Raw genomic sequence first — 13,949 nt, forward strand, 5'->3', positions numbered from 1 at the left:
ACTTAGCACAGTTTTACATGGCCTAAGGTATACCACCACTTCCACCACCTCCACAAGACTCCTCAAATATATGTGAGTTCCTGGCATGATCTGTGTTATATGTACAACAGATTGTGTATAGTTTGAATATATAAACACATTATAGATGACACCAAACAATATGTCTATGCAGCTGAATTTTGTCAATGAGATTCAGATCACTGCAAGGGATCATAAAATCATAGAATGGTTTGGGTTGGAAGGAACCTTAAAGATCACCTAGTTCCAACCCACCTGCCATGTGCAGGGACACCTCCCACCAGACCAGGTTGCTCAAAGCCCCATCCAGCCTGGCCTTGAACACTTCCAGGGATGGGGCATCCACAGCTTCTCTGGGCAACCTGTTCCAGTGCCTCACCACCCTCCATAAGAATTTCTTCCTAATATCTAATCTAAATCTACCCTCTTTCAGTTTAAAGCCATTAACCCTTGTCCTATCACTGTACTCCCTCATAAGGAGTCCCTCTCCTTCTTTCTTCTAGTCCCCCTTTAGGTGCTAGAAGGCTGCAATTAGGTCTCCCCAGAGCCTTCTCTTCTCCGGGCTGAACAACCCCAATTCTCTCAGCCTGTCCTCTTAAGAAAGATGCTCCAGCCATTTGATCAACTTTGTGACCCTATTCTGGACTCACTCTAATAGGTCCGTGTCCTTCTTGTGTTGGGGGCCCCAGAACTGAATGCAGGGCTCCAGGTGGGTTCTCACAAGAGCAGAGCAGAGGGGGACGATCACCTCCTTTGACCTACTGACCACACTGCTTTTGATGCAGCCCAGGATATGGTTGGCTTTCTGGGCTGCAAGCGCACATTGCTGCCTCATGTTGAGCTTCTCATCAACCAACAACCCCAGGTCCTTCTCCTCAGGCCTGCTCTCAACCTGTTCTCTATCCAGCCTGTATTTTTGCTTGGGATTGCCCTGGCCCAGGTGCAGGAGCCCACAGGTGGCTTTGCTGAACCTCATGAGGCTCACACAGGCCCACCTCTCAGGCCTGTCCAGGTCCCTCTGGATGGCATCCCTTCCCTCCAGCGTCTCAATCACACCACACATCTTGGTGTCATCTGCAAACTTGCTGGGGGTGTACTCAATCCCACTGTCCATGTCACCAACAAAGATGTCAAACAGTGCCAGTCCCAATAACAACCCCTGAGGAACACCACTCATTGCTGATCTCCACTTGGACATTGAGCTGCTAACCACAACTGTTTGAGTGTAACTGTCCAGCCAACTCCTTACCCACCAAGTGGTCCATCCATCAATTGGGGCATTATGTTTAGGCTACTAAAACCCACTATGAGTAGTAGCCAGTGTAGTCAGAGAGGCCCAGGCTCAGGTAATTGTAGCACTCATTAAGGTACCTTGGTCTGAAAGCTGAAATCCACCAACGTCTCATCTCTAATCATAGTAAGAAAGCTTTTCCCTGTAGAAACTGAGCAGATATAGGCACAGATTATCCTGAGTCAGAAAGAGGTTGACCTCAATGTCCAGACTTAAGCTTAACATCCTCATTGACATGAAGAGGACTTCACATTAAGTCTTATGATGCTTACCTTACTCAGAAGACTAATATTAAAGTGGAGGTTCTTGGTGCAACTCAGCTGCCTTAATAGAAACCATGAACACCATCTGAGAAATCCTCTGAAACATCCACATGAGGCTGGCAGCTCTGACAAAGAACCTTGTGGATCAGCAGCAGGGGGCTGGGCAGGATCCTGTACTGACTTTGAAGGATACAAGATAACATTAGTGGGCAATGAAATCAAACCATCTATGACCAAGCCCCAGCTATGAAGGTGCACATTTGTTCCAGGCACAGTATGATTTCTATCCTTAACACTCTGATGATCACAAATCACAGAATCACAGAATGGTTGAATTTGGAAAAGACTTCTGGAGATCATCTAGTCCAACCCACTTGCTCAAGGAGGGTCCCCTAGAGCACAGTACTCAGAATTGTGTCCGGGCTGCTATTGAATATCTCCAGAGTACAGATTCCACAACTTCCCTCAACAATCTGTTCTAGTACTCAGTCACCTTCACAGTAAAGAAGTTTTTCTTCACGTTCAGCTGGAATTTCCTGTGTTGCTGTTTGTGCCCATTGCCTCTCATCTTATCACTTGACACCACTGAGCCCCATCCTGATGATGCCCAAGAAATATTTTTTTTTAATTTGCATGGAGAAGGAGACATCATGGTAAATAAAATAACAAATGAAAACAGATGAAATTATTTAGGAGAAAAATATAGTTTAAATAGTAAAATCATATTCCTAACATCAAGGTCTACCTGCCAGTGGAACACTTTCCCAAGGGAACTCATGGTAGAACCATTGATCAACCATTTAAAACAAGGCAAAACAAAACTTTTAAGAACAAATATTTCTGTAGGGAATGATTCTGTATGTGCAAGCAAATCAGCATGATGACCTCTCAGCTCTAGTCCATAGATATTTTCTTTGAGTGTGTGATACCAGGTAATGAATGTATAGACTCAGTGTAAAAATTAGCTGGCTTAAGAGGATTTAAAAAGTAAACATGTGGAACACAGTTTGAAATATTCATGTTTTCCTCTCATAACAGGCCAATGTAAATATTATTCCACATGTTATCAAGTAATTCCAAAGCTAAGTGTACTCACCCCAAGAATGGTCATGATCAAAATCTAACAAAGTCGTTCTGAAAGGGCTCAGTGTATATAGATTAAAGGTAGCCCAAAGGAAGATGTGACTCCATTCTAGCTCTTTGGGGGAGAACTGAGAGCCACTTGCTCTTGCTAGTTCAATAAACTATTCCAACTTCTAGTCCAGTCTGAGCTCCAAGCAACCCGTATGTGAGACAAGGAACAACCTGCTTATGCTTTTACCTCTCAGAAAGGCCTTATTCGTGATGCTTAAGCAGAACTTGGAGAATGCACATGGACACTGCTTTCTAGGTAGAGCACACTCATCACAGCAGCTTTCATCCAGACTGAAGGACACAACTGTTTACAAAATGAAGAATGGTAGGATCAAGTACTGAGCAGTGGTATGATTTTCATTCAGCCTTCAAGGCTTGTACTGTCCCCATGACTATTGTATTCAACTGTGCAGTGGCTCAGCTCCCAGAAAAGAGGAAAGCAATGAGTTCCCTTCACCTATATAGCCAGCCTGCTTAATTGCTGTTTATTGGGAAAACTCTTCAGAGAATAGCAAATATCCATTTGAATTCCTCCCACTAGGGAGGTCACTGGGTACAAGTTTTCAGTTCTGAGCAATTGTACCAATGCAGATAATAAAGTAAGATTGTCTCTGCTTCACATTGAAGCAGGTGAAGATTCCTAGTCAACATTCAGGATTTAGGGACTGTAGTTTGAAAGAAGATGCTTCCTCCACATCTCTGTACTTTGTCTATCTTTTTGGCTAGTTTTAGACAGCTCCTACTCAACCGTCAGGAGTAAGGAATGACTCAGTGGAAGTCATTCCATTCAAAATATGAACACATGCCTCCATATAAGAAAACTATGTATTTAGACTCCCCTCCTCTGTCCAGATACATACTTATCGACATTGTACTGCCAGAAATAGATGCCCAGAAAGAGAATTCTGAACCTGACCCAATGGGAAATAATAATGACATGCCTATCACAAGCTAATAATAACATCACAAAAGGGGCAAACAATCTTTTACTACTTACATTTAATTTTGGCTATATTTACATATTTTCAGTGAATTAGCTTTCTTTAGATGCCATAGCTGGAAAATATTCCTGAGAGATGAAAACAAAAATTTTTATTGTTCCTGTGTATGTGTGCTACTCTACTTAAGTCAGCAGTTATATTCCCTCATCCCAATGATGAATTTCTTCCAAAACCTTAACTGTAAATAATTAACTCCTGATGGGCAGAACCCATCTCTTAGTTAAGCTTCTTTAATCAGTTCATTGTTAAAAATATTCTCTAGGTTTCGCTTCACAATCTGTTTCTGGAACAACATTATTGGTAGTGAAAAATCTTTGCTACCGGTTACAATACTTTCATCAGCCCCATAAAAGGAAGAGAAGCTGCATCAGCAGGAATCATTTATGGAGGAAACTTCTGGATATGCACACAGCTTCTGCAGGATGCTGAAAGCTCATATCTTTTAGTCAATCCAAGATTCAGAAGCAGGGGAGTATGTGACTTTAGCATTGCCAAATCTCGTAATTTGCATCCTGAGTCTTATGACAGTTTGCTGTTTCTTTTCCATTAAGCTTCAGCTCCTGGGGTCATATGATTAAGCAAGAATCTCAGCTTTCCTCCTATAAAATAAATAGATTCCAGTTTCTAGACCAGAACTGCAAGCTAGAAAAATGAACCAGAAGAAACTAGGAGTTTCCCAGTTTTATGAAGTCATGTGATTTCTGAGTACTTTTTTTTACTATTAGGAGACCAGTACAATTTCTGAATGCCAAGGGCTGGCAGTCTCATGGCTCTCAGATCTCACTGCAAACAGGGAATGAAGGTGTTTACTTGGAGGGTTGCTTTACAGCATGACAAAACCCAGAGAAGATAACTGAAATGCTGGACCAGTTGTTAAATATATACTATCAAAAGGCCACCTGCCTGGCAGATCAAGGCAATGAATCTCTACAGAAATATTGAGGGTGCTGATTTTTGCACTTCCTTGACTTCAGTATGGTTTTACTTAACACATACACCTGTGAAATTGAAATCAATCCAACCATAAGTGATACTTAAAAAAAAAAAAAAAAGAAAAAAAAAAAAGGAAAACTAAACAGAAAAAATGACAGAGTTAACAGGACCAGCAGTACACCGGTAAAAATAGCTGATGAACCTTGCCAGCTGTTGAAAAACTGTCTGTGGGATCAGTTCCTTTGTTCTTCTCTAATAATAGTTTTAGTTTATGTTTCTTTTTTTTCCTTCTTTTCTTTTACTTTTACTGTTTTCATTTCGCTTTGATGTCAAAAACAGCCACAGCTGCAATACCAAAATTATTGTTCCTACTTTCATACACAAGTTCATGCACTCAGAGGCAACTTTTTTTATGCATACACATCACATGTGGAAATACATATTAACACATATAAATATATACATGCAACAACACATACATTTTTGTGAATGTATCCTGATGTCAAATGACTACCAAAAAATGAACTGTTTTGCCTAACAAAAAAAATATATATAATCTTGAAGATCCTTTTAATTATAACCTTCTAATAACACATAAGAACTACTTCAGCTCTGCAAGTCTCCTCCAAATATTTCAGTTCCCTATGCAGATATTACTCACTTATTTTTTCATTTTAATAAATGTTATAATTGCAGCAGATACCCTGAGCATCCTAAACAGCCTTTTAAATGTGAACTAACAAATTTCACAAGTATAACATCAACCCAGATTAGCAGCAATATAAAAATAACAGAAATAAACCTTCACAGATGCACAGTACCAAGTAACAGAATCCCTCTTATCCTGCTTTGTCTAAAGCAGTTCCTCACATGCAGAGGAGATAAGATAGACCCTCCATGGTGCTCTGAAGTCTAAAGCTCTGAGCATATTGAGAACATGAGGTTGTAGAGTAACTTCCAAGAGCCAGAACTCTCCTAAATTTTTTTTTCTCATTTCTTAAGTCTCATGAACCTCCTGTGATGCTGATAGATATAATTATTTGTTTTTTGATGGAAGGAAAGAGAAGAACTGGTAAATGTAAATGGCTTATTCAAGGTGACACAGGAAGTCTGTGAAGAGCAGTAAATTGAACCCAGGTCTTCCAACTCCCTGTTCAGTCTTTACATCAGTCACAAAACCTTCCTTCCTTTGGATATTTAAAAACAAAAACATTTATAACTTGAAAAACAGTTTCTTTCCTCATTCATCAAATGGGATGCCTGAAATGGTTTTATTCTGTTTGAATTCAACTTACTGCATAGTCCCAATTATCACACTATTTCTTAAAATACTAAAATGATAAGAACTCCTAACTTCTGGAGCACAACTTAGGAAAATTAGGAGAAAAATATATCAAACCAACTCAGGTCACTGAATCATTTTCTCAAGTGGATCAGGCACTAATCCAAGCAAATAAACTTAAGATCGTTGTTGCAACAATTTGGACAACATAGTCCAATACAACTACACAAGAGAATAGGAGCAGGGTTCACAATTTTTTAGTTCTGTTTCTAACTATTGTTGTTATTATTATTGTTATTATACAGCATAAAAAATGTTTCAGGATTTCATAGCATTTGTATTTCACAAGTAATATAATAAATACAGATCCTACATTCTAGAGTTTACATTTGAAGAGACGAGATCTGCCACAGAGATGGTGAGTATTCTTTGGTAAATCACATCTATTTTCTATTTTATTGTGAATGGATGATAATCACTACTACTTCACAAGCAGCTCAATTGCAATACCTAAATAAAAAGGTGAGGAGGTTATTCTGTCCTTACAATTTATGATAGAGACACTGGGGCCATTTGCAAGAAAATAGACCACAGGACTGAACTCTGAAATTAGAGCTAAATCTCTAAATAAACATTATCTTTCACAGAAATTAACCAGCTCAGAAATATAAATATCTTTACATGTATTAAGTTTATATGTGTATAAATATTGAGTTAAAAAATCAGAAAGAGGATTAGTAACTATGTCAGAATGGATACACGCATGCATGTGCATATGTGCTGAAAATACTGCTTTCTCTTGGAAATGTCTCAAGAATGGCTTCAAGTGCTAAAAATCATTACCATTGCTTCACCTTACCAGGAAGATAAAGGAAATTGTTCCAAGTATCTGAATAAAGAAATATAGTTTATGGATGTGACAAGAACACAGCAAGCAGCAGCAACATCTTATTTGAAGTTTTTAACCATTTCTGTATTTCTCTTCTAAATTACTCCCAGCTCCTTTTATAATGCCAGCAGCCAGAGTGAACTCTCCTTCCTTTCATCCTGTCTGTTTCCTCTGGACACTTCCCATCTATGCTAAAAACATTTCACAATGTTCATTGGTGCTGTAGATCTACAACAGGAAACAGCTGGTATGGGCGGCCTGCAGGCACAGGACAGCAGGCAAGATGGGACTCAGATCGTAGCACTGAAACTCCTGTGAGTGTGTTCTGTGGCTTCAGGTTATTACACAGTGAACATTACCTAAAAACAGTAGCATGGTAATCAGGGGAGGCAGAGCCCTGCTGTAAAACAATGCTGACCTCTGACAGGTGGGATGGATCATACGGTAAGAAGAGGAAAATAGGATCTACTTTCTAGCCAAGTCTCTCTGTCACAAATGTAGATGGCTGGCAATCCATTTTATCAGTGTGCTCTGCAGACACTGAGTTCATACTTTATGATACAGCAGGAAGCAATCGTTTGGATTTTTGTGGGGGAAGGTAGATTATTTCAGTTGCAGCTGGAGCCATTGCCAGCACAGCAAGAGCAGCTCCAGCTTCCTCTTGAATTTTAGTTTTCCTGGAAAAATATCACATGTTGTTGACCAGTCTTCCTGCCTCAGGGAAGAGGACCTAATGGGGGAAAGTCAGCTTCTCTCATATTCCTCCAAGGACTAACCATTTTTCTTACTGGAGGGAGGAAAGGACAGAAAAAGCCCAGTTTCCCAGTGAGCAAATTCTTAAAACTCTAAACTTGTAGCTCTTGGGTGTCCCTTCGCCAGACCTCCTCCTGTTAAGCAATGGAAGAATCCTGAGATGGACATCCTTATTTTGAATGGAGAAGTAAGTGAGACAGGGGAAGATGGCTACTTTCAGGATCTCTAAGATGGACAAAAATGATATTAGGAAAGTAAGGGAAGAAGTAAGTATATATGTCTTTGGAGGTGAAAAAGAACTGTTTGGAACGAAGAGATGAGTGGTGACAGAACTGATGATGCTAGAAATGATAGGAGAGCTCTGGAAAAGGTTGCTGAATCATCTGATCCTATACATTTGAGGGAACTGGGACTAGGGTGACCTTCTAGGGGACAAAGTGCTCTGAGGCTGAAAAGGGATGAGAAGACTACCAAAGACTTAAGACAGAACAAACAATTCAATATAGTAATTTTTAAAGAAATTAGCTGAAATATACTTATGGAATTAGTCTCACAGTTTTGCAATCCAGACTTGTGATTTCTGATCTTTTGGAATTGTCAACACTGTATGCAGAGCATAACCACAAATGTAATATAGCTTTTTGTATGTGGGCAAGGAAGAACATTAAAGTGTCTCTCAAAGTATTTACAGCATTAATAAAATGCATTTATTTTCCCATCTCCCAGAAACCACGTTCGTGAAGAAGGATAGTCCATCAAAATCATTTCCAGGAGAAGCCCACCATAAGCTTGAGCAGCTGGTTAAGGGTTTTTCTGTTCTTGCCAATCAAATAAAATTTACTTGTTCCATTTATTATGCTGCTTCTGTTTTCTTATCTCTTTAGGCTGGGACTTGTTGTTCCACTTCCATGGTCTAAGATGAAATAATATACCCACATGGCTTTTCTGTGCTTTCAAGCATCACACGCCAATGTCCTCCCACATTCATTGGTTCTCCAACACATTGCTCAACCATTCTGTTGTATACACAGAACACAGAGATGGAGATCAGTACTTAATACAACCTAAGAGGAAAGCAGACAATTTTCAAAGGGGACTTTTGTAGAAAGGCAAAAAATATCTTAATTTTTTTTCTGTTCTTTATGCTGTTAGTATTCTTGTGACTGCTGCAGTCTATTCAAATAGAAAATTTGGTTTCTTTTGCTGAAGTTGAATTACACAAATGATTGTATTGTTTTTATTTGACCTCTCTCCTTTCTAGCCCAGACCATTTTACCATTCACCCTTCTGTCACTTTGTCATCCTATCAATTCAAACTACAAACACTATCACAGGGAAGACTTTTCATTTTATTTCAGAATGGGTAAGGCAAGGGACAATCATTGAACAAACATGACCTATTAAATTCCCATAAGGAACAAAATTTAATAATTTTGTTTGGAACAGGTTATATGAAGATCTTAGCATCGCAATCACGGTTGATCCCAAATCCATGGTCACAGTGGGGCAAGTGTAATAACTCCATGACAGAATCAGAATTGTTTGTGTTTCATCTTTTTTCTGCTGTTTTCCACTTGACAGTACCCTGTGCAAAGGGAGAGAAGGAAAAGGAGAGAGATTTTTGAGGTCTGTAGGTCTGGCCAACTAGGACACCATGACTGTGGAGTACATACACCAATGTATACCCACATCTGGTATGAAGTCAACATATACAGAATTGTTTTGTCAAGGTAAGTTCTCTGTTTTATTTTTCCTCAAATACAGTCCTGAAATATTTCTCTGAGGCAAGGTGTGAGGCTTTTGCATTACAGCTTCCATAAAAAGCAGTTTAAACAGGTGAGTAGAAGAGCAGCACAGCTAAAAAAAAATAAAAAAAAAATATACCAAGTAGCCAGAAGGTAGTGATTTGGCCTGAGACATCAGCTAATATCACCAAGTGACCTTTCAGTAGTTGTTTGACCATTTTGTGCCTTAGCAAGTTCAGCTGGAAATAAAAGCAAGACTTCACTGGAAACCAGACATTGAGTGTAAACTGCGGTTTCCTAGATAAATAAATTACAAAAGAAAGTTTTATAGGAGTCACACGGCCAGTGTCTAGCACTTTGAACAGACAATGGGTAACAAAAACCGTATGTGGGAATGCTGTGTGGCAACACTGCTGTACTACAGATTCCCCATCCAAATTTGCAAATGGTCTAAACAGGTCTTATTTCTGAGCCTTTGAAATGACAGTGAGCCAAGATAAGATCCCCTTGAGGCAGTACCCTCACAGCAGAGTTGCAACCAGTTGCAGTAAGATATTTCACAGAGCTGAGTAATACTTGATGGCCAGAAGTGGGACAAAATTTATCCCTTCATACCATAAACAAGCATGGTTCTAATCAGCCTTACTTTTCCTCTTACAGCACTACTTCCCACTGACGAGCATTTACTCCAATGAATTACCCTATTGAGCTCAATGGGATTTTCCTCAGTAGTATGTGATATGGCAAATTTAAGGATGTTCCTGCCTCAGCCAGTGACTGGGATTTTGAGCATTTTCTTCCAAATTTGGTCATGTAAGTAATCATTTAAGTTTGCATGCGTGGAAAACGTTGCCCAAGTACTCAGGGAAAGCATATCAAGAAGACAAACTCCTTGAGTCCCAGCTGACCAATTTATCTCACAAATCCAAACAACAGCCAATTATTTTTAACTTTTATGTCATCAGACTTTCTAGATGCTTGTCATCTCTGATGAGATGTGCTTTAGCAGTCAGTCTCAGATTGCTTGCTACTATAATGACATTCCCAATTTTGATATGGTTAGTCATGTTTCATTACTGACCACAACTGATATTTGGAGCCTAATGTTTCAAAATCATTTGTATGCATTTATTCAAACTCAGTAAAGCTTATGGAACTCCGGAGATGAATGTTGCAATGGAGGAAATATGAGGTACTCAGGATACCTTCACTTCATTCCTAGTAGGAGTGTGGCATCTCATAAAATTTGCTGCCAAAATTGAGACCCTTAGCAGTCTATTGGGATTTACTAGCTAAGTATTCTGTCTCTTCCTGGGAATTTTGCACTCTCGTTCTTCAGGACTCCACCCTTCAACTCTGCTACAAATTATCAGCGTACTGGACTCCAGCCTAGACCCACTTGTTTCACGTTTGGTTGATTGATGTGCGACACCAATTGAAGACCATGTGTCATGTCACGGAGCCTACAACCTGTATGACTTCTTGGTCAAGTGCTGTCTCCCAGTCACCACGTAGCCAGAATGGTGGCACGTGCTGATAGCTCACCTGGCCCCCAACTGTACCAAGATCCCCCTTACGCACTGTAACTCGCATCAAATCCTGCCAGCCCTTTATTTTTTCTTTCTCAAACTAAAACTTTTCAGAGGGATATCCCTGGCAGAAAAAACGTGACTGTCAGCTGCAGGGAGCCACTCACTCTCTTGCTGGGAATCTTATTGTTTGGCAACCAGCTTTCAACTGACTCAGAATCGTACTGAATTGTTTCCACTCTGGTCAAAGCTAGAGAGCATTGCCAACAGACACAGATGGGGTTGTCAAGAAAATTTGAAGTGCTGATATGGCCACGTGCAGACTATGACTCACAGTAGAAGACTATCCTCTGTAGATCAGCTGAGTCTAGGCTGACAATTTTGCCACCAAGAATGCTGTGACTTGGCTTGTGCAAACACTAGTAATATTTATGTGACCTACATGATTAAGGGTCACACAAAAGAATTCTAGATCATTACTCTTAGAGTGTAGTCTACATGTCTCTAATTCAAAGGGGGTTTAACTATTAAATCAGCAATACAAGGGTAATGCATAATAAAGCTCATTTCTCAGAATTAAAGCAGATTTTTACATTATATGTTTCCTATAAAGGACCTTTAGGGGAGCCTTGTCGGTGACTTGCATAGGCAGAGCCCTACAAGATACTGGAATAACACCAGAAGAAATTGTGTTCAAATTGTCAGGGACTCGACGGGAGCAGATATTGCACTACTGGTAACACACAACGTGGACGATAGCTATAAGCCCATTTTGCCTTCTTCCATCTTTTTACAGCCACCTCATTTTCTGTCTGCAGAGCAGAACGCACAGGCAGTTCTTGCTGTGAGAGGTCCTTTCTCTGGCTTCACGTGTGGCCAAAGAAAAAGAAATTTCTTAATATACACACAGTTCTTTCCCTAATTGCTTTCACAAAAGATGATCACAATGCAGCTCTCTGAGTGTGTGTGAGTGAGTTTCATTCCAGATTGCTGGCTATCTATTGTTTTCCTCCTTGCTGTGTGAAAAGAGCAATTCTGTATATAAAAAGCCTTTTGGGAGAAACATGTTTTTTTTCCCCAACAGTGAGCAGATGGCCCACAGATTTTGTGCATCATTTGTAAATTATTTCAAAGTCTATTTATCTATTCCAAAGAGATTACTGGAATCTACATCTGCATTTTCATGTAATTGTTTCCATGTCACATGAATGAGGCATAAGAGGGTTACAAAGAAATGATGACCACCTATAACATAGCTAGCTGACATCTGCAAGAATTTGGGGAACCTATCTGCTAAACCCTTCCTTACTAAACCTCTTTCCTTAGTCCTTATTACCTTTTTTTTTCTTTTTTTTTTCTTTTTTGCCAAGAAAGAGCTAGAAATCAGCGTTACTGAAAAATCTTCTAGTTTATAAATCATTGACTCACAGAAATTAGAGCAGGAGGGACCTCAGAAGATCATCTGTTCCATTCTCTGGAGGTAAGAAAAGATCATTTCTGCCCTAAACAGCCTTGGCAGATGTTTATTTACCTTGTTCTAAAAAAGAACTGGAAGGAAAATATTAAAAAAATCCTGGTTATTGAAAGAAAAAAGGCAGGAATAAATGTGAAGTATTATAAGCTCAGAGATTTCACCTGAGATGTGAAACGACTTTTCTAGGATATCAGAAAAAAAAAAAAAAGGAAACTTTTATAAGATCATGACCACTATAATTATCATGACCATGATTATATCTATTTTTCTTCAGTACAAACTAGGTTGCTTGTCTGTTTATGGAGGCAAAAAGTTTTTAAAACAGATCGTCAGTTCTTCAGATGAGGGAGCAAGAGATAAGGTCTTTTCAGAGGTAACTTTAGGGATAGGCCAGAGGTAACTGAGGCAGAATAATTATGGGCATTCATGTGGTAACAGACAGCTTCTGACATAGCCTCAAATAAGCAAATGTCACAAGTCTGCTTTGAAGAAAGTGTAAGGACAAGGCTCTGATTCCGTGATTATAACATAGACACATGCAGCTGAGCTCAACAGATCATTTAAGGAAAGGCTTGAATGAGGAGAGGATGGAAACCTGTTGGGTAGACCAGGTCAAGGGAGCTCTTGTAGGAAGTTCTCTAACAAGTAAATTTTTAAGCCATATTAAAATGCAAACTGTAAAGATCTCAGCTCAGTATTAAAGACTGAAAGGTGACTGGATCATTCAGTGCAGAAGCTCATGGATGAAAAAGATAACTTGTGAGGGAGGGAGAAGGGAGGTACTCTCCATCTGGTTGATGAAATAAACGATAGTTTTATATGGGAAGATAGAATCAGATTTATGTAAGTCAAATTCAACTTTTCAAAAAAATGTGACAATTCTGCATCTTACAGGAAGTATGAATTAAAATGGTTGTCTAGTTAAACCATTATACTTGGGAGAAACTATTTGACCAGCTTTGGAAAAGCACTGAGAACCCTGATACATGATAATTCTACCTGATGATTTACTTCCAGGCATTAGTTTTATATCAGGCTATAAAGACTTGTGAGAAGTTCTCCAAAGGGCAAAAAAAGCGTGAGGAATTTACATAGAGACCAATCCTTATGACTGAGGACATGGACTAGTTATCTTAGTCACACCTTTCCAAAAAGATGCTTATCAAATCCAAACCTGAGATAATATTGATATTAATTCTATGTATTCCAATGTTACCCAGATATGTTCTCATCCATTACACACAGGACTTCCTGTCTTGAGAGTGCAGCCACAGTTAAGAATAGATATCATAGCCTGTTTATCAAGGGACAAATGAGGTCACTGGGGAGCTCTACTGAGGATTCCACTTGAATGCCAGGAAGTATGCTGTGGTCTCAATATAACCCAAGACATTGGGAAGACAGAGTCCTGAAAAGCTAACACAGGATACAAAAAGCTCCTCATTATTAAGAAATAAATAAATAAATAACAGTGAACCTAGATCCATAAATAAATAAATAAATAAAAGGGGAAAGGAAAAAAAAAAAAAAGAAAGAAAAATGAACTCTGCTTGAGTGCTCCTAGGCTCTGAGTGCTAGGAGTGTGAATAGTCAATGATCAGAGAATCCCAGAGAAATTACGAGAATGCTCTTTCCAA

The sequence above is a fragment of the Anser cygnoides genome, chromosome 3, assembly GCF_040182565.1.
Source record: "Anser cygnoides isolate HZ-2024a breed goose chromosome 3, Taihu_goose_T2T_genome, whole genome shotgun sequence".
NCBI lineage: Eukaryota > Metazoa > Chordata > Aves > Anseriformes > Anatidae > Anser > Anser cygnoides.